The following is a 21474-nucleotide window of genomic DNA, read 5'->3' as shown; positions in this document are numbered from 1 at the left end:
GTATTCCTGGGAACATATGCATCCACTGTGTCACTGGCACTGCCTGCTCCACCTTGGACTGAATCTTCTCACAGACTCTCTAGAAAGCTGGGGTTCATGCAGAGAGTTGGTGCCAGAGCCCCAACCAAGCCAGCAGCAGCCCTCTGTGGCTGGATGATTTTTCCTCACTTGCTAAACTGCATTTGTGCCATCTGGTCAATGCAAACAGCCTTATCCTCTATCCAGCCACATTTTGTGGAAATTGTGGTCTACCTGCATCATCAGCTCAGCCATGATACTATATGGTTTATTTCCCTCAGGAACCAGAGGAAACCTGGGCCAGATTCCCAGCTGGTAAAAATCAACATGACTAAGGTGAAGTAATTTTGGACCTTCTGATAGTCTTTGTTAATGGCCAGGGCTGGAAAGGTAGAGCACATCTTTTGCTACTTCCTCATTATTGATGCTGTTTTTCCATAAGACCATTGATCACCAGTGAACAGGAGATACATATGTGAGAGCTGTTCTCCTAAGCAGCATAACAACAGAGGGTTCCAGGCTGAGATCATTCCAGAAATGGCTCTGTGTGGTGCTGGCTCTGCTCAGGTAGCCCTGAGTTCCTCAGCTGGGCTCCCTCCACCCTTTCCCACAGAGCACAGCTTGGTCCCCCAGAGCTGTGATGGAGATAACCTAACCCAGCCTTATGTTGGTCTTGTTTTGAACCCTGGTTCTCTTTATTCTACAAATCAGGACATCCTTAGTTTGAAAATAACAGGCAAAGTTTTAGAAAACTTTTGGGATGAGAAGAAAATGTGGAGCCAGTTGAGAAGGGATATAATAACCTGTCACTCTTGGGTTGCTCTGCCTATGCATATGTTTTTGGCCTTGGTGAGTATTGAATTCTGGGGACCTGTGCTTTTGAGGGAGGAAACCTAGAAAGGGACGTTTATAAGAGCTTGTGCAGAATCTTTCTCACCTTTTGCTGCCTCCTGATGCCCTTCCTCACCAGCTTGGCTTGCTGGTCTGTATGAGGGGAGGCTCTGGGACAAGGGAGAGATAAAATTTGCACTTCTGTGAACAGCTGTTGGTCTGAAGCTCACAGGAACTGCCAAGTATGAGCACAATCAAACTGGAGTTGTTCTTCTGTGCAAAACAAATGGTGAAGATCTAGAGTGGTGGTTTAGAGAAAGGTAACATCTCCTGTCAGACCAGCTGACACGCTCAGGAGAAAAGGGATGAGGTTTTCAGCACATGGGTCTGTGTAATCAAAAGGAGTGCACTGAATGAATGGGCCTGGAGTAAGGGAGGCAAAAATAGAACTAGCCATCTGTCAGTGCACTCCAGGATGGCTAATTGGGAAGCCTCAGTGCTCAGCTGCTGAACGTCCTGCCTGGTTTTGTCACGGAATAGAGGCGGCCGTAGCAATGTCTCCTCGCGGGCTGGGCACAGCTCGGAGCCATGGGGCGTCCAGGTGAGCTCCCCCAGTGCATTTCTGCAGCACATGGGGTCCTGCTGCATGTGCCAGAGGCACCTCTGTCCTGAGGATCATTATCTTCCTGTGGTCAGGCAACAGGAGAAGTCCTCAGGGCAGAAAAGGTCGGGAAGGACTTGAGGCAGGTTCATATCTGTTGTCTCATCCTGCATGGGCAGGAGAATTTCCTTCAGAGCCAACAGCCCAGCTGCAAAGGCTGGAAGAGGGAGGAGGTAGCCCAGCTGGAGCTGTTGCATTTATCCAGAGGAGATCCTAACATTACTTTGAGACGTTACTTCTGCAAATGGTAGTCAAACATGATAAATATATATGTAGTGTGTATGTATGTAATGATTGATTTCATAGTCACCACACAAGTTGGAAACATTGCTAATGTGATGCTTATAGACAGGAGTTAGTCCAAGTTAAAGGCAGGAAATTCCAAGGTATTGTTCTTATGGAAGCTGTGACAGCTGAATTATATGGGCTTGTTAAGGAACTAAAAATAACCTCATTCAGAGTAGATAAAAGCATTATGTATGAGCAAGGAAACTGAATTACAATTGCAGTGGGAGCCATAAGTCTGAATATCTTGACTGTTGTGTGCAGTAAGTGGAAACTCCACCATGCTGTTATATTAATTTGGTACTTTTTATTTAGGGACAAATCTTAATATTCTTTACCTTAGAACCCAATGAAGGCAATGGAGAGTTTCAAATATAGAAAGATTCAGACATGAGCATTCAATGCCTGATTTGTAAAGGTAGGATGAACTTCCATCTTGATTGTTGCTGCTGTCAGGATTTGTGGTGGGTGTGACTGTGGGAAGCATCCTGCATTGCCTTCAGACTCACCAGGATGAGACTTTAGAAAGTAAACAAATTTGGAATTCATTTCTTGCTGATCCCAGCCTTTTCTGGGACAAAAACCATGTCAGGATCTTGGAGAGTAGAAGCCTGATCTAGTAACATCCATGGCACCCCTCAAGGCCACGGTACCCCTTCCCACCACAGCACGTGCCTGCTTGCCAGCAGGGGCACTGCCAGGCTGTGTCCCACCTCCCACAGCTCTCCCTTGGGATGACCACTGGGATGAAGGACCACGGTATCTGGCTGCCATCAGCCATGCTGCTGCACCCTTGTAGATGCCCGGCAGTTGGCTTGGCAGGAGATCTTGGAGAGCCCTTTGGGCTAAAGAGGGCATCCTCAGCCAAGTTCACTGCTGCCTTTATTTGGGGAGCACTAAAAGACACCCTGGGGTTTGTACCTGCTGTCCCTGCTTAGTACCCATCCTGAGGGAGCGTCCTGGCAGACACTAACCTTTGCTCTAGGCAGGCATAGGGAAAGCACGCCTCTGCTGGCAGATCTGGGATGGGATGCTCTCCATTTAGCATCAAGCTGAAATTTTACAACATGAAAATCTGATTAAAACTCACATATTTCAGCTGGCCTTTCTCCATCCCGTATTTAAAACCTGGCATCTGTGTGCTGGCTGCACTTCTGAGACTCAGTGGAGCAGCTTTTGGAGATGGGCTGGGGCTGGACTGGGGCTCTGCCCCAGATCTGGCAGAAAACAGTGGCTGGGTTTTCCACAGTGGCTATCAGTGTTTTTTCTGTAATTTTATTGCAACATCTCTACCTTGCCACTAGTTTTCCTACTTTGAGACAGTAATTGGTCTACATTTTGTTGCCACAACATTACTCACCTGGAATTTGAGACATTTTGCTTCTGCTTTGCTTTGTTTTAATCAGACTTGCTTGAAATGTCATATTGAAATGAGAAAAGCAGCAAGGCTGTAGAAATCTCAGCCATAGGCTGCAAGGCAGTAACTGCATACAGAGCTTGGCAGGAGGCACTGGGACTACCTGAGAGTACCTCTAATTGCCACCTATAAATATCAAATATCAGTATGTGTAGAGAAGGAGAGTGCAGAGGACAAAAAATAGTTTTACTCTATGCTGTAGTATGATTCATGCTTTTAAGATCAAGATTAAAAGTCTCTGTTAGGTTCCAGACTGTGATTTTATTTTCATTTACATCAAAGGATTTAAGAGCCTTCAAACCCAGCATTTTTAAAAATAACTTTTAAGCATACTGTCTGGCAATGTGAGTCCCAGTTAGCATAGAAGAGGCCAGGTTCTCCTCATATAAAGCAAATAACTAAAAAATACGAATTAAAGAAATACCTTGTCCTCAATTTAACTCTGACAGCTTGTATTGTATTTTTGTTTCAGGAAAAAGACTTTATGAAATGTGGGCCCTTGTAGCCAGGACATAGCCCTGGCTGATTAGCCCTACAGATCAGCAGAAACCATGCACCATAAAAGCCTGTGCTTTTATGCAGGGTTCAGAGCCTTAATTTGAATTTTTGGGCTTGTTTGTATTTCAAAAGCATAAGCTACTGAATTGCATATTGAAAACCACATTTCAGGGCAAGTATCCTCAAAACACAGCCCAGGTTTGATCAAAAGGTTCTCAAGTCTGCAAACCTTTTGACAAAACCAATGAATGTTTACACTTTCTAAGTAAACTCCAAGCCATAGGCTGGCATCTTGCTATCAAGTTTTTTCAGATTTTCTCTCTCTTCCTCTCCCGCCCTCAACCCCCCTTCCCCCAGTTCGTACAAAAATCCAATCTGTCCTTTGGAACTGGACTTTCAAGATGGGAATTTAAATATTTTTATTAATAAACACATGAGCAGGCACAATATATAAATATCTACATGCAAGCAAAATATTGAGCTGTATTTCTAAAATGCCAAATAAAAAACAGTTTTGTATTTTGGCTTTCTTTAATGTCCATTCCTGTGGATCAGACTGCACAGAGTTCACTAAGATAAACCTTACCACATATAGAAATAAATATTAATTACAGAGCAATAAATACTGTATCTTTTTTTGCCGTATGCATTTTTCTATCAGCAGACAAAAGCTGACATTTATTTTACTGATAGCCCTATATTTCCCCTCCCGCTACCACCGCAGCAGAATTTCCCTTGCCTAAGGAAATTGAGAGGATCAGAGCACATCTGATGTTCCATTAATTTAAAACGGCTGCCAGGACTTGCATATTGTAGCAGCTTTAAAGTGATTGAATTTGGATTATTTCAAACTCTGGAAAGTCCTGCCTTGCCTGACAGAGGTGTCTTGAGTGACAAAATAAAATATGAATATGTCGTGTCTGTACATCCTCATCCTCGCATGCAGCATTGCAACATGCACAATAGAAGCCATGGAAGGAACAACCCTAATTTTTCCCTTTTTTTTTTTTTTTTTTTTTTTTTGGTAGCAGGCCCCTTTTTCCCTTTTTTAAGCCGTAGCCCAGCTAAGTGGAGACACCTGGTGTTTGCTGCAGCAAGTTCACTAAAAATATGTGAAAGGGGAGGAGGAGAGTAGGGGTGTCTGGGGTGCCCTGCCTGGGGTACAGCCAAAAAATTCTTCTCCTATTGCAGGGGCTTCTGCTGTGAATATCACCCTGCCCTGACCACAGAAGGGCTGCTACAGCCCAGCTCTTGTCCTGGGGGGAAGCTTCACCCTGTCAGGTGTTAAATAAAACACCAGCTTTTGGGCAATGTCTGTTTTTTAATGTTTAGTGGATAGCTTATGCAGCATAATTCCAAAAGCAGAAAAAGTTTATGCACGGCCAAAGGAATATTAAAGTTTCACTACAAAAGAAATATTGTGGCTGCCAAGGCCTGATTACTCATAAACCCCACAGCATTATCACCATCCATCACTGCCGAGCTTTAATGACCAAACTAAAAGGAGAGACATCAAAGTGGGGGGGTGGTGTCACTGTCGTTTTTCAAGAGTAAGACTCCCTAAATATAGGACCAATAGTAGAGCTCGATATATTTTTTGACCAAAAAAACTTCAAAAATCATTCAAATGAATCACAAAACATATGTTATGTTTTGCTGTAAAAGCCATGAAGTTTGTGCAGTGTTCTATTATGGTGACTGCTTGGCTTTTCATGCATTCCTAAATTACCATGTAATCTAAAACCTTGTTTTCAGCTGCTCTATATTGGAAAGTCCCTTGCAATAATCAGGATGATTACAGGCTAGTGCAGAGAACAAAACTTGTTTGTATTATTGCAAATAAAAATGTCGTTTATCAGAAATTTTACCTTTCAAGGGAAAAATAAAAATAATAATAATAAACTTTCTCTTTTCCCTGGCTGGAAGTATTTTAAGCATGGGATTAATTTTGGCTACTCTACGACTTAAGAACACATGGATACTTGGTATAAAAATATGTTTCTTTCCTGTAGGGACTTGACTCTAATTGGTGTGCCAAAACTATCTCACAGAGATTTCATTGTCTTATCTACTTACATCATCTTAATGCGATTTTATTTTACTTTGTCAAAGTCATATTAATGTAAATGTGTTCTTGATGGCAAACAGAGTTCTTTTTTATGCTAAACAGGATTCAGCTGACTCTAATAAAACAGCTTGCAATCCATTAGGCTATAACTGTAATATAGTTATTTTGTTTCCCAAATAAAGACCGTGTCAGAGAGCTGTATAAGGATTTTTGTCTTGTTTTTCCACAATAATTGCTTGGGTGGGGTTACATTCTGATCTTTAAATGAACAGTATCGCTTGGAACAAACACTTCATATATCTTTTATCTTCCTCTTGCAATACAGTTCTGAGTTTTCTTTGAAAATGCAAAGCTACTTTTCCAGATAAGTCATCAAAATGTTTCCAAAGTATTTTAACTGCCAGATTAACTATATCTTGAATACAAAGATAGATGGCTTACATTCTTTATGCAGAAATCCTGCCAATGCATAGCAACTAGCAACAAATTAATTTCTTTTGCAACAGTGGGAAGGAAATAAAAAAAAGAAACCCTGCTTTGCTATGCAAAGCTCAAAAAGGTAAATAGATATTTTAAAAGAAAATAAGGTTACTCGTTCTGAAAGGGTAATCTGTAAGCAAAGAACAGAGGATTAAACATACATTTGCTCTCTTTACAGAATCTGTGTTCCAGCCTTCTCTTAATGTATTCAGCTAATTAAGGACTGTGGTGACCTTGTGGCAGATTCTGAAATCTAGTAATGTCTATTTTTTATTTTATTTTATTTTTATTTCTTTTAATGCTGCCTCTCCCACAGAGCTTAATACAATCTGTTTCAGGTCAAAGTCTGTTTATGTCAGCAATGTTCATACTACACAACTAAAATGTTTTAATGCATTTATCAACTGAAAATATTGCAAACATTTCATTTCCTTTGATACAGACACAAAAAACCCTCTGCCTTCATTGCAAATTCTTGTTCATATGAATCACTCTGAGTAATATTTGCTTTAACTTTCGTGTGGTTCTACAAACAGCCTTTATATGGCTGGACTTCAAAGCTGGTAGAAATAAAGGTTAGAAATGTGATAGGAGTAATCTATTATTAGGCATGAAACATTAAACCACTTTTAGCTATAAGCCTTAAAACCTGAATAATATAGATTTTTAACTTGCTGCATATTTATTGTGTTTTCAGTTAGTTAAGTCATTTAGCATGGAGGGACTGTTTGGAAGAGAAATATTTTCCATAGGAACACAGACCACAATTGGGTTTAATTTTTCCTAATATTTAATTTAGAAAAACTGCAATATGGTAACAGACGTCTCATATGTCAAAGCTGAAATACTCTGCTCGGTGTTCCTTGCAGTGTAAAATTAATCTCTTACCAGCATGCTGACCCGAAAGGCAGGTTTTAGTGAAACAGGCATGGGGTGATGGGAGGGGTGTGGGAAGGGAAGATAAAATCTCCTTCAAATAGCAGGGAAAGGGAAAAAAATTACCACAGAGGAATGTCACGGAGTTTGCCATTGATGTGCAATGACGTGAGCTGATCCAAACGTGTGTATGTGAGGGGTTTCTTTGACCAACATGCCCCGCACCGTTCACGGTTCATCCCTGTCACCCCGCAGTGGTTTGTGAGGTATCAGATCTGCAGGGAGACATTGCTGAGGAGGGATGTGCCCATGAGCCCTCGCCTACACCCCTTCACTCTCTTTGATAAATTCACATGCTCGTGGTCCAAGAGGAGCTGGACAGGGAGATTGCCATGACTTTGGGGGACTTTCAGCCTGTGCAGCCAGTGGAGGCTGAACAGTGTTGTTCTTGTTCTTGGTTAGGTTTGTGTACTAACACAGGAGCATAAAAATAAGATGAAAACATGTAACAGTTCAAGCCAAACAGGTCAGCCAGAAATAAACTACCATTTAAAATCCAGAATTTTAAATCTTCATGAGCCTGGGAAACAACAGGGAGGCAGCCTGGGCCCAATCCTGTTCCCACTCCTAGCAGTGGGAATTTTAACATTGACAATACAAGACTCATTGCCCTTTTCTAAAAATCGAATTTTGTTTCCTTAGGTCCAGCTCTGCCAGCTTGCCATGGCTGCTGGCTGCCCTGCACAAGGTGGGATGAGGGGATTCACTTGCCCTTTCCTGGCGGGTTCAGCGACAGCACAGGGACATCGGCCACCTCTGTTCATATCGCCAGGGACACCTCGGCAATGTGGAGAAGGAACGCATTGCATCATGTGGCGTGGGTAATATCCAGATTTACAGCATGTGTGTGGGGCAGGTGGCATCTCTGGGCTGCCCTGCTCTCCCCTCGGTGTCACGGGGGTTTGAGGGATTTGGTGGCTTCCCTCGCAGCTGCCTGCAGGGCACACACAGTGGCAGAGACCAGGTCCCACCTGGGCCAGCTCTGAATGAGAGAGCGGTCCTGGGACCTTTAGACCAGCAGAGCAAAGTTGTGAAATGTGTGAAACAGGAGAAGCCAAGGAAGACCCTCCAGCGTGGAGTGGGGAATGGCTTGCTCAGCGTCAGGGGGTGGAAAACTCTCACTATTTATATTTTGGCCAGTGGAAGAAAGGGTCACACCCATCCATCTCATTAGTATAAAAAAGCATTGACAACACCATAGTTCCCACCTTTCCTTCTCCCATGCTCCTCCAGAGCACCTGGTCCTGTGCCAGAGGGTTTAATAGGTTACCCTGCAAAGCCCGGGTCCGTGGTGTCGCGCAAGGTTGCACATTCCCAGGAAGTGTATGTGCACAAAGCTGTAACAGACGCAGACTAAGGAGCCAAGGCCCTGGCTGGCAGTGCTGAGAGGTGTTAATATTGCTGGGAAAGGTGAAAACATAATTGAAACCGTTTATTTTGGGGGGCATGCAGGACACAATGAGGCAATAGCTTCTGAGCAACAGATACCTGTAATTCACCTATCCTGGTCTTACAGATTTTTAATTTGCTCTACAAATTTGGCTAGTTGGAGAATGTGTAAACACCCAGAACTGCACACGGCAAACCATTAAATATTAACTTATTGTCGACTTAAAAAAAAACCCACTCATGATATTAAAAACATAAGGGGAAAGAGATGCCAAGCTAGTGAATGAAGCCAGCTGACTGCTGAGAAGAGGCTACAGGGTTTGCTCCTTAGCTTTGCTGTTTTCAGTAATCTGACTCACTGAGATATTTTTAGACACAGTAAGAAGTTCCATTGTTAAGTAATTTTTCATTTGAATTTTTCTCAAATTATGCTGTCCTTTTGGCCTGCAAATCCCTTTCTTCAGCAAGGCAGTGCTGCTCTCCACACCCCAAGGAGGAAGGGGAGCTATGGGGGACTCTGATGATTTGGACCACATGGTAGAACAAGATAGATCTCAGCGTAAGGTTGGCAGGATATTTCCCTTTCTTCAAAGGTCTCCAAACCTAGCAAGATTTTCTTTGATATCTCTCCAAAGGGATTTATCAGCATTGGGGCATACATTTGTTTAGATTGTTCCTGTAGGGTGGGACTTTCAAAGGAGCAAAAGGATGCCAAGTGCCAAATTCTCACCAAGTTCTCCATAAAGATTTCCTTAGCTTCCTTTGAAAACGCTAGCTGTGCTCCCCATTGCTCTGTGCATCCCTGCTGGAAAGGTGCCCAGTGGTACCCTCACAACGTGGGCACAAGGGATACAGGAAAGATTGTGACATTTTTAAAAACAGGAGGAAGAACTGGCCTGAGAGGGAGGAAATGCATGAAAATGTGCAGGTCGGGGAGGAAACAAGGAGGGAAATGGAGACCAAATTCCCTAGACCCATCATTGTTTTTGTTTTTTTTTTTATTCTTCCTCTCTGCTTATTATTTCTCTCAGGTTTTCCCTGACATGTTTTAGTTAAAACAAGAGATGAGCATCTATTTAGATCATGGGCAGAACTCAGGCCCTGCGACCAACTTGTGCTCATGCTCTGGGCTCGAGACGCGTCAGAACACGCACAGGTGACCTGACGGCACCGGCATTAGTCTGGTCCCCCTCAGGGCTCCCATAGGAAAAGCAGAGGCTGTGCCCTAGGACACGGCCACAGGGAAGTTAGAGGTTTGGCAACTGGTTGTCTTATGTACTTTTCATGAAGCAGGGGCTAAGTCTTCCCTAGTGGTAATGCACTGGCTCAGAAGTAAGCAGGAGATCTACAGGGAGCTGCATAGAGACATTCAGGCCAGTAGCTCCCGAATAACAAATGCACTGATGTCCAGGGGAGGACTGCCAGAGCAATTTGTTCTCCTGCCCTGGGGAAAGGGCCTGATGAGGGCTGTTTGGAGAGGATGTCAGAGAAGGAATTTTTATTTTACGAGTAAGGAGATACAGAGGTTCTTTCTGATCTGTTATAGGTGCTTTAATGATTTGTGAGCTGCAGCAGAGCTTGTGGTCCTCTGGTTATTTTGCAGGCTGAGAAGGTCCTTCCAAGTTCTCTAATACCATATTTGTAGTCATGTACCTGACTGTTTTTTTTAAATGAAAAGTACCTAGAGATTGCTGAGAGCTACAACATGTCTTAAACCTAGTTTCTCCTTAGTGCTTGTTAGTTTCCAGATACAATTTAAGATGTTGATTTTGCCCCCAAGTCCCCATGACTTACTGTTGCAAAGAAAAGCGGTTCTGTTAAAATTTGTCTTATATTATGAGCTAAGTAAACCTCAGCACATCCCTTCTCATCCCATGTTGATCCAAGGATTAGATGTCAGCTCCCTAATTCAGTGAGGACAGGCACAGACCTGCTGCAGTAGCTCTGCCCGGTGCTTCTGAGGAGGGTGAGGGCAGCAAGGTGCTGAAGCAGAGAGGGGGCAGAGGCCCTTGAGTCGTTATCTCTTGCAGAGAGTTGGAGGGCAGAGGGAAGAGCCTGGAGAGAGTCCCAGTTTGTCACTGGGCACTGAACAGGGCCAGCTGCCAGCTTGGGAAGTCCTCAGATCTCAGCCAGGAATGGTTGTTGAAAGGAGCTTCATTAGGCGCTCCTGACTGTAAGTTTTGGGAAATCAGAGTTTCACTTTGATTTATTTCAAACATTCAGCTACCCAGAATAAAATAAGGACCTCTCATATGTGTTTTGGAGAGCTAATAAAACTTATTTACATGTCTGCGAAGTCCTTTGCCATGCACACTTAAATCAGCATTGCAAATCTGTCCGAACGTGGTGCTCTGGCATCAGCCTCCAGATGACATGTAACATGTTTGCGGTTTGATGGCCTTCACTCAAAAGGCTGGCTACAATATTTTTATATTTAGATTTATTTTTGGAGTTTATGGTTGAAAGATTTCGGCTCTGGGCAGCCTTTCCCATGGCTTTTAGCAGCAACACTTGCAGTTGTGTTTCACGTAATTAAACCGCCAACAATACTTAATGAAGAAATAAATAACATCAATAAAGTAGTAAATAATTATATGCAGGCAAACACCAAAGACATTATCCATCAGGCAACAGCTGTGAGCATTAGTTTTGATTAATCAATAATGTTGTACAATAGGAGCAGGAATGCTGGCCAGGCCTCTGGGGGAATCACCAACGCTTTTCTAAGCAGCAAGCATTGTGATTTTGAGCAGAACTTTCAGCAGAATCTTTAATTAAATGTAACAACCAAGATCTCCTCCAGCAGCATTGCTGCACTTCTCAAAGCCCACTGAGCAGCTGGAGTTTAACCATGACCCATTTAAGGAATTTTCTGCAGCTGGGAAGGTTTCTTGGTACATCTGTGTTGGGGGATGCCACATCCATCAGCGAAGGCACTGTTGGGCCAAGGGTGTTTTGGTGGGTTTGGTGACCCTCTGAGCAAGGGATCAGCAGTGCCTGCCTTGTGCCACCTGGGAAAATTGAGCTGGAGCTTTTGGATCTGCCTCTAGCAAGGTGGCAGAGGGCATGCCTGCCCACCCTGCAGCTGGAGCCCTCAGGGCCTCATCCCAGTCTGGGCAGCTCTCGGAGCAAACGCCTGTTCTGTATTTTGTTTCCAAATGTAAATATGGCTGAAATTTCCCACACATGCTGCAGCTCCTCAGGAACCTGATGTGGGCACGTTCATGACAAAATCGGCAAAGTCTGGTTCATCTTTATCTGTACCTCCTGGAAGAGGAGCCTTAATGAAGCTTCCAGGACAAACAGAGCTCCTCCCAGGCATACCCCTATTGCTGAGCATTCCTGCCACCAGCCCACTGAATTCCATGGCACCGCTGTCTACTTGGGCAGCATCCCTGGGTTGTGCTGAGAGGTTCCCCTGCAATAAGCCCGCCAGACCATTGGCTTCTTCCTTTCCTTTATATTTTTCCCCTTCTTTAGTGTATAAGAGCTTTAAAATAAAGTAAACCATTGAGAAAGGCTTGAGAAACCATTGGTCATGGCACCAGATCCCAACTTAGATAAAAGACACGAGGTTTTATAGCCATTAAAAGAGAAAGAGGAGAAGGGACAGGAAGGGTTTTTGGCATGTCAGGGACAAGTTTCCAGAGTCCGCGCTCACATCTTGATGGTTTGTTCTTCATGAAACCAGTTGCTGATGACTTCTTGGCATATGCATAAGCAGCAGCACCACATTGCTTCCACCATGAGTCCAATGCTGGGGACATCTCCCCACCAGCGGAGATAGCAGCATGAGAAGGGAGTGGAGCAAAGGCTGTAGCTTGGCTTGACATGAACAAAACAGATGTTCAGACCCACTCCTGAAGGGTTGCTTTTATTCTCTGAGATGGCAGATGCACATAGGAATTTTGCAAACTTAAGGCAAATGGGTTTGTTGAGCTAAAAATGGCAAATCTCTGGAGAGGGCTGGACAAGGAAAGCCCTTGGCTCTTGTTTGAGAAATGGAGGTTTACAGAAGGCAATGGGGGAAACATCCACATGACTTAAAAACTCAAACAGTGCCCAAAGACCAGTCTTGAAGCCTTTTTTCCCAAGCCTTCTCAGCAGGAAAACCAGAAACAGAAATCTCACATGATAATTGCTGATAGTGCAACAAACCCCAGAGGGTTTCCTTGCCCACTTCTCAACATGCAGGCACTAATAAACTCCTGTGTTAACATTAATATTCCTGATAGTCTCTGTAGGCTCCTTCTCCCATACGTGAATCTCATTAACATCTGCAAACCCAAAGTAAACTGGTAAGTGTTTAAAGGTGTACCCTGTAAACTGGGGGGCTGCTGCCTGCTCATAGTCCTTCAGAACACCTTCCAGTCAGCACTGGTAGCACTGACTGCACTGCACGTCTGGAGTCTGGCATGGCAAATGGGTATTGCCAAATCTACACAAATCTGGTAACATCTCAGTTGAAAACTGCTCACATTTCTTCTTCAAAATCAGCAGATAGGATTATGGTCTCCTCCCTCCCCTGTCAAGGATATGTGGGGTGTTCCCAGGGGCACAGAGCACATGTGTACATTGCTCTGGGGATGCTCAGGCTGGTGAGGACAAATTGACTGTGTTTCCTGCAAAATAAAATCTCAGTTTCATGTTTTTAAATAATTAATGCAGTGTAGGTAGCCTATAAAACTCATGGCTTTTCCTTTCCTTAGGAGACAGGAAAGCATATCAATAAGCCACAGGTAAGGGCAAGGTTTGGAGTTTTTTTTTTAGTTCTTTGTCATATTCTTTCACAGAGTAACCCTATTGGCTTCTTCAGGAACAGTATTTATGGCAGATATTAATTTGTTCAATGATATAAACTTAAAAATTACAGATAAAGAATAAGTTTTTGGTGTGATATGAATCTCTTTCCAAGAAAGCAGCATCTTAATAACAGATAGGGTATGGACACACCTTCAGAATAAAGACTTATTCTAGGTCCAGGTGTAAAGTACCTGAAATACTACTTTTTACTAACTGGAATAAGTCTTCTGCAGACCTTTTCTTTCCAAGCAGACAGTATTTGGATATTTGGCATCTTATGCACTGCATCAGATAAGATAAGTGGATGATCTTCAGGTATTTCTCTGCAGTCCTGTTATTCCTGCTTAGTTTTATTGAGATGAAGCTCTGGATTCCTAAACTTGGGAAGGGCAGATCTCACCAGGCCTCCTCCTTTCTTGCTGTCCTGAGCCTGTGCTTGCCACTGACTCTGCTCAGAATGAGTTTTCCCTTGGGTTGCTATTTTCTGGTAGTTTTGGTAGGGGTGGAAGCGCTGCCGCCAGGCACAGTGCCCGGCAGCCAGCTCTGGCCTCCCTGTGGCTGTCACCAAGGACCACGCTTTCCTCTGGTTTTCACCAAAATTCAGGGTTTGGGAGTGAGATCTTTTTGAAGGACTGCAATTTTTAGATCCCTTTTGATTGCTAAGCTAGGTAAAGTACCTCTCAAAGTCATTATTCAAATGTGGCATATGTTTTGCTGTGAATTTTCAGTAGAACTCTTTCCAATGATTTTCAAAATAAATGAGACTTTGCACAGTACCTTTTCCGTATTTAACATTGCCTTCCTGGCTTTGCAGCCAAGGCTTCCTTTTAAAGGCATGTGCATGAGGTTATGCAATCGTAGTATTCTGGATACCCAGAGCAATTAAAGTAAATCAGGCTAGGTATAATGAAGATGAGCCAAAGCATCTGTTTCTCAAGAGGATTTAAAAAAACCTCACCGACACTATCATCCCCAGGGGCCTGAATCCATGGTGGTTAGACCTCAGAGGTTCTTGTACTTCAGAAATGTGTCCAGCACTCACTTGGATAAGAAAAGGAGGAGCTGCAAAGGAGGAGAGGACTCTGGTATGGCAACTGTCCCTGCTCCCTGGAAACAGTGGCTGGATTAGCCCCGTGTGTTTGGCAAAGCTGGACTTGCAGACTAAATCTATTTCCCTTCTAGTATTTTAGTTTGATGTGTGTACCTGGATGGAGAGGAGGAGGAAGGATTTCTGCATCCTCTCCTGTGTTTACCACACACATCTTGTGTTTATAACCTGTAGTTATTGACAGTGGTGCCTCAGCAGGAGGTGCAGAACTGTCCATTCCCCTGTGCAAGGGACCACAGTGACCTGGGACACAGGAGCACTTCCTTATTGAGCCACTTGTCCTGTGAGACAAGAAGGACACTTCAGTCCATAGAGTTGAGGTACCAGGAGCTATTCTGATTTGTTTCCCCCTCCCCTGCCACTTGGCACCAGATGCCAAAAGCTGTTTTCAGACAAAACCGGGAAGGGGGCAAAGTGTGGGGCAGTCCACAGCAGGTTGTGTGCTGAGCTGCCTTGCTTAGGTAGGATGGCTCAAAGACAGCTTAGCCAAAGGTTAAATGTTGCTAAACTGTACCAGATGATTGACTCATCATTTGTAGCTCAGGTAAAGGATGAAGACGTGGGAATAACTGCAGAAAAGACTGCTAGTGCTTACCAAGAAAAAAATCTGCGTGCAAAGGAAAGAGCAAGTTGTGGTGGTGGACACTCCAGCCCTGCAGGTACTCAGGGGACCTCAGGAAGGCTTTCTCTGTGTCAGTACATCACATTCCAGTGCTGGCAAGAAAGATCTCAATAACTGGGAGATCAAATGTCCTTGCACAAACCAAACTGGGGAAAACAGAAAAACTCATTCCCTAAACAGATGAGCAAGAGTTGTCATAAGCACTTAGGCATTAGGAAGGATGTCAAAGTCAGTAAGGAAGTGAAATCCCCTGCTTTCATATGATGGCACGGCAGAACAAAGAAAATTTTAGTTTGGCTGGTGCAAAGCCCACTTTGCCCTGACTTGCTCCCCAACAGCACTGACTGCTCCCTCTGAGACAACTGCTTACTGTCCTCTGGGGCCCACCAAATTTCTTTTAAAAAAGGATTTTTCTCAGAAAAAAAAAAAAAAAAAGCCACAACAGCTCAGACCTGCAAAGTGAAAAGAGGTCAGCTTGTTTACTTAAACCGATTTAAATCTGGCACACTGAGAATAGCAACTTGCTTTGACCACTGACTTGGGTAAATATGGCCTGGCATTCTTACGGTGATATTTCCAGCCCCAGCTATCCCCATCATGCAAGGCTATATATATATATGTATTTATATATATATATATATACAAACATAGGTATATTTTCAGTAAAAACAGTTGAGGTAAATTATTTGACAGGAGCTGGATGTGAACTGGCTGGTGTGCATTTCCTGTGCGTTGTTCGGAAAGTGAAGCCCATCTAAAGTCCTACCAGGCAACGCCCCCTTCCAAGCTTTATGATTATAAAATAAATAGTTTGGTCACATTTAGGAACATTTCCAGTGGAGAATTTTTTTCAGGATTTGGTGAGAAGGCAGCTATCTTTAGCAGATAAATTAGCATGTTTTCTGAAGAGATCCACACAGGAAGGATAGCCAGGGATTGCTTGCTGGACATTATCAGCATTCCAGCTTTGAAATGACAATTCAGCCCTTGTAACGTGAGATGAAATGATCTCTGTGGCCTCCCTCCCTCTTTCTTCCACAGCCATCCACGCTACCATCATACGTAACAAGACATAATTTTACATAAGTTGAAGGCTGTGCTCTGAGCCAATATACGAGTCGTGCCTGATTGAATATTGCCATTTCAGAGCCACCATCTAATCACATTTTTCAGGCCGTGTGAACAAAATAATGTTGTTATAATTACACAGAGTGTTTGTGTGTATGCGCGCATGTGTATTATATATGTATAATGACATTAGGATGATAATATAGCTGTTTCTATTAGCTCTGTGGTATTAATAAGGTATGACAGAAAGTTATTTGATACCATTTGAAATCCCACTTGCATTTTCATATTGCTCTCAGATGTAATTCAGGGACTTGATTTTTATGAGTTATGGCTCTGATGTCACTTGTATTTTTGCCCATAATAGGTCCCACTGGAGCAAAATTCATCAGACTCAATTAACAGCATCTGAAAAGTGTATTTGGTTAGCAACCAATCAGGCAGAAATGGTGTGGGCTCTGTTTTAGCTGACCCATCACTCTGTGCCACTAGATGAAACCAGCTTTGCAGGCAGCAGTTAGCAGCCGCTGCAGCTCAGTTACTGTGAGAGTAAAACAACTATTTTGGGGGCTGCTCAGCTGCTGGTTCTTCCTCTCCCATGGCTGCACCCCTTGTTACGGGTCTCAGAATACTCTGCAACCATCTGGGCACCCTTCTCCTTTCTTCATGTGCAGGTGATCTGTCCCACCAGTCACTATTTTATTGGTGAATATTTTGATACTCAGTGATGACTATTTTCTTTAAGCAGCCTGGTCTGGGAGCCCTGGGGCAATGGGGTGCTTGTTCCAGGCAAGCTGCTAGCAGTGCTATGGGGAAATTAAAAACACAATGCCAGGGCAACTAAAAGAAATGCAAGGTAAATAAAAATAATTCCAAATGCACATAAGAATTGAAAACTGGGGCTTGAAAGCTGATCTCAGGGTTTTCTGCTTGGTTTGGTCACTTATTGGGGCTGGTGGATCTTTTGAAGGGAAGATAATTGCTCTGACTCCTGGTATTATTAATGCTTTGAGCTGGTCATTTGTACATCTGATCTAAAGAGCTCCCAAAGTGAGAGACTGATCCCAAAACCTGCTGAAGTGAACATGGGGCCTCATGGCAATTTCACAGGGCTTTGCATCCCATCCCATGTGCTGAGTGCGAGCAGGGGCTGGCATCACCCTCACAGGCCCTGCTCCCGCTGTGACTCTGTCTCCCACCCTGAACACTCCTCATAAAACTCCTCCGTGTCTGAGAGGCCTGGAAGGGAAAAGCTCTGGGCAGAGAATCAGTAAGTGACCTGGAGCCCCCCAGCACTGCTGGCTGCCCCCCGGTGCAGGCACAGCCCCATCACAGCATGGATCGGGCTGTGCTCCCTTCCAAGCACAAAGCCGGGCTTCAAGACTCCAATTGCTTCCTGTCTCCCAACATGCCCGACCACAACTATTTTTAATTGTAAGGCATGAAAATAAGGTTATTTAATAAATTAACGCTTCAAATGCTTTTTGGATCAAATTTGGCTGCTTATTAGGAGCAGCCTTATTTTGGCTTCTATGCAGTCATTTCCAGCTACCACTCTGTTTGATCCCCATCTTATTTCCTTTGTAATCTACTGATCTTCTGTTGTTATCGTTGCTGTGTTTTATGGTTTTGCATTACTTTATTGACTTGGTATACTGTAGACTGTTTTTTTTTGTCCCCTCTTCACTGAAAATAGCCTTTTATGAGAAGCTTAAGCAAAAGCCTGGAATGTCCAAAAGAAGGCACAGAAAAATTACAACATTTTGCACGTTTCTTTTGGCCAGAGAAAGTTACAAAATATTCATATGAAGAAACTTATTCAGTGCCTGCAGGACAAAATCCAACTTTTGATAATATGTGGTATTTCAATTTCTGCTCTAAACAGGCTCTGTATTTTTTGTATTTATTATTTTGAAGTATAAAGATTTTTCTAGGGGGGAGGGGGAAGGCTCCTATGAAATTGATGTCAGAGCAATGATGAGTATGCATGCCTCACTGCTGGGAATATGTACTCTTCTGCACTGCCACAGCCTCTGTTGTTATCCCATTCCAAATGCTACCAACATTAGCAATTTAAACAGGATGCTGAGGGTCCTACCAGCCAGCAGCACTGGATGAAGTGACACCAAGGGCTGAGGGCTGGAGCCATGGGGATAGAGGGTGAACCCTCCTTTTGTTCATGCTGGGCCCCTTCTCCTGCCCCATAGACAATGAGCTCCTCTACAGCTGAAGGTTAGGTAGAGTCCTGCAGAAGCTCAGTACATGGAGTAGTGACTTGGGCCATCCTGCATAACCCCTGGCTCCCAGCATGCTGCACAGATGGAAATCCTCCTCTGCTGGGAGGACCAAAGCATGCTCTCACCTGGTTATTCAGCCTCACCACCTTCTTCATAGAGGTTGTGACACCATGGCTTGGAGGGATGCTTGGAGGGAGACTGTGGCTGGTAGGAAGGATGAGGCCCTGCAACTATCAGATAGATCTGTGAGTGATGCTTCATGCAGTGGGGAGGATCTCAGGGCTGGCACAGAGGCTGCCAACAGTGCCCGGGCCCCAGCTGCTGGGGTAGAAGCAGAGGGATTTAGGCACAAATGGAGATGGGAAGTTCTCTTTGCTACTCGATTATATATTGTGGGAAAGGAGCAGCACTACCTGCCTGAGATAAAGAAAATGAACAAACAAATACAAACCTGTTTGTGCCCAAAATATTCTAACAATCGTTTGAGGACTGTTTTATCTGTGTGAGAATATAACCCTGATTAAACATGCCAAGGTCAGTGAAAACAAAGGTGAATTGGAGAAGAAATTCATGTATTTCTGGCCAGGAGTTCACTGGGGGTGAAATGGAGCAGCACTCCTTGTTTTGCAGGGATGTGTCAAGGTGTGGGTCTCACTTGCGTCACCTCCCATACCTGTCCAGCCCCTGACAAACATCCTCCAGGGGACTGAGCTCCCAAGCACAAAGTGACAAGACTTTAGTGGCCAAAAGGGCTGCTATTCGCAGCTCTCCTGAGCTGTTCTGCTGGGTTTGCCCATCCAAGCCATGCCGGTGCTGGGTGGAAGCCCGGGCAGCGGTACCCGCTGGCTTCCTGCTGGCCTCAGCAAGCATCCCAGCCCGCCCCCGGTGCTCACAGCGTTCTCACCGCTGTACGAGCCGTGAGGCCACAGACCGGACAGACGCTCGGGGCATCTCCAAAGGATAAAGGGCAGGAAAGTTGAAACCTCATACACACTGTAACCTCATACATACTGTCTGGTAATTCCTCCAGAGGATCCAGCAGAAAATCAGCCTGCCCCTGGAGAAGCACCAAGCATCCCAGCCAGGTCTGGGCGCCGGGCTTGTCAAGATGAATCCCTCACCTTCACGGCACCGGTGCGAACGTTGCCCGAATTCCCGTGCCTTCTCCGTTCCCGCTACCCGGGGCCAAGCGAGCCCTGCGCCTCGCGTAGGGGTTGCCGTCACCGAACATCACGGCTTGCAGCGGGGAGGGCCCCTCGGTCCCAGCGGGATTTGGGCACCGACCGTGTCCTGCCCCGCTGTCCCTCTGTCCTGCCCCGCTGTCGCTCTGTCCTGCCCCGCTGTCCCTCTGTCCTGCCCCGCTGTCCCTGTGTCCTGCCCCGCTGTCCCTGTGTCCTGCCCCGCTGTCCCTCTGTCCTGCCCCGCTGTCGCTGTGTCCTGCCCCGCTGTCCCTCTGTCCTGCCCCGCTGTCCCTCTGTCCTGCCCCGCTGTCCCTGTGTCCTGCCCCGCTGTCGCTCTGTCCTGCCCCGCTGTCCCTGTGTCCTGCCCCGCTGTCGCTCTGTCCTGCCCCGCTGTCGCTCTGTCCTGCCCCGCTGTCCCTGTGTCCTGCCCCGCTGTCCCTCTGTCCTGCCCCGCTGTCGCTCTGTCCTGCCCCGCTGTCCCTGTGTCCTGCCCCGCTGTCGCTCTGTCCTGCCCCGCTGTCCCTGTGTCCTGCCCCGCTGTCCCTGTGTCCTGCCCCGCTGTCGCTCTGTCCTGCCCCGCTGTCCCTGTGTCCTGCCCCGCTGTCCCTGTGTCCTGCCCCGCTGTCGCTCTGTCCTGCCCCGCTGTCCCTGTGTCCTGCCCCGCTGTCCCTGTGTCCTGCCCCGCTGTCGCTCTGTCCTGCCCCGCTGTCCCTGTGTCCTGCCCCGCTGTCCCTGTGTCCTGCCCCGCTGTCGCTCTGTCCTGCCCCGCTGTCGCTCTGTCCTGCCCCGCTGTCCCTGTGTCCTGCCCCGCCGCCCGCGCTGCGGCCGGGGCAGCGGCCCCCGCCAGGGGGCGCCCCGCCCGCGGCGCCGCCGCCCGCACTTGTTGCTGCCCCCCGCGGCGCGCGCTGTGTCGTGATGCACGCGGCGCTGACGTCACCGCTGGCGTCATTATTAACGATCTCATGCATTTATTTATTTATTTGCTCGTTTGTTTATTTGCTTATTTAATTATTTATTTGCTTCCGTTTCACGGCGCCCCGCCGGGGCGGCTCCGAGCCTGTGCCCGCCCTTGCCCCCATCCCCCTGGGATCAGGGCCGGCGAAGGGGGCTTGGGAGGGGAGCGAGACAAAAATTGGGAAGAAAGTGCCACTGCTGAGGAAAGCGCTGGGGCACTTGGTCCCCGCGGGGCCGCTTTGTAGTGCTCCCTACCCCCTGCCCCGCGGAGCCGGGGTTGGCTGCGCTGGCGCGCAGTGATGGAGTCCGCGGGGAAAAGGGCGAGAAGGACAGAGCTCCCCTAGAATGACCCGGCAGTCCCTGTCCGGGGGTGGGCGGATGGGGGCTCCGCGGGCGCGGGAGGCCGCGCAGCCCGCCCGCCGCAGCAGCATCTACCTGCAGGGATGCAGCTCCCGGAGCCCCGATGGGAACTTTCCGTGCCCGGCGCGGTGGAGCGGCCCTTGCGCCGCCGCGGGACCAAGTGCGAAACCCGCGGCGCCCGCCCCTGTCGCCGGCCGGGGCTCCCCGCGGCTGGGGCTCCCGGCGGCGCCCCGAGCTGCCCGCCTCAGGATAGCGAAGGCTGCGCGGGACGCGCACGGCCGGCGGCTCTCCCCGACGTGGGGCGCCGGCGCAGGGGGGCGGGCGGGGCGCAGGTAAGCGGCCGCCCCTCTTCGCGGGGTGCGCAGCCACCTGTCCGCCGGCCCGCGCCCCTCCGCGCCCGCGGAGCCATCGCCCCGGGCCCCGCGGCGGCGGCACCGGCACCGGCACATGCCGCTGCGCGCCCGTGTCCGCGGGCGCAGAGAGAGCGCGCCCATCGCCGCCGCCGCGCTCCCCCTCCCCCTGCGCTGTCTGTTCCGGCCGAGCCGCGTCCCTCCGCGC

At 46.7% G+C, this 21474-nt stretch overlaps 1 long non-coding RNA gene across 1 annotated transcript; it reads right to left on the bottom strand.

Moving 5' to 3' along the window:
* Nucleotides 1–500: 500 nt before the first annotated feature.
* On the bottom strand, nucleotides 501–21326 carry LOC137477842 (uncharacterized). Its single transcript, XR_011001213.1, has 3 exons — nucleotides 20992–21326; nucleotides 2770–2847; nucleotides 501–2314 (listed from the first exon to the last, which is right to left on the bottom strand). It is a non-coding gene; the product is annotated as an uncharacterized lncRNA (long non-coding RNA).
* Nucleotides 21327–21474: the final 148 nt, after the last annotated feature.

This window comes from Anomalospiza imberbis, chromosome 8 (assembly GCF_031753505.1).
Source record: "Anomalospiza imberbis isolate Cuckoo-Finch-1a 21T00152 chromosome 8, ASM3175350v1, whole genome shotgun sequence".
NCBI lineage: Eukaryota > Metazoa > Chordata > Aves > Passeriformes > Viduidae > Anomalospiza > Anomalospiza imberbis.
The sequence above is the reverse complement of the archived record's forward strand: the minus strand, read 5'-3'. Positions and strand labels throughout refer to the sequence as shown.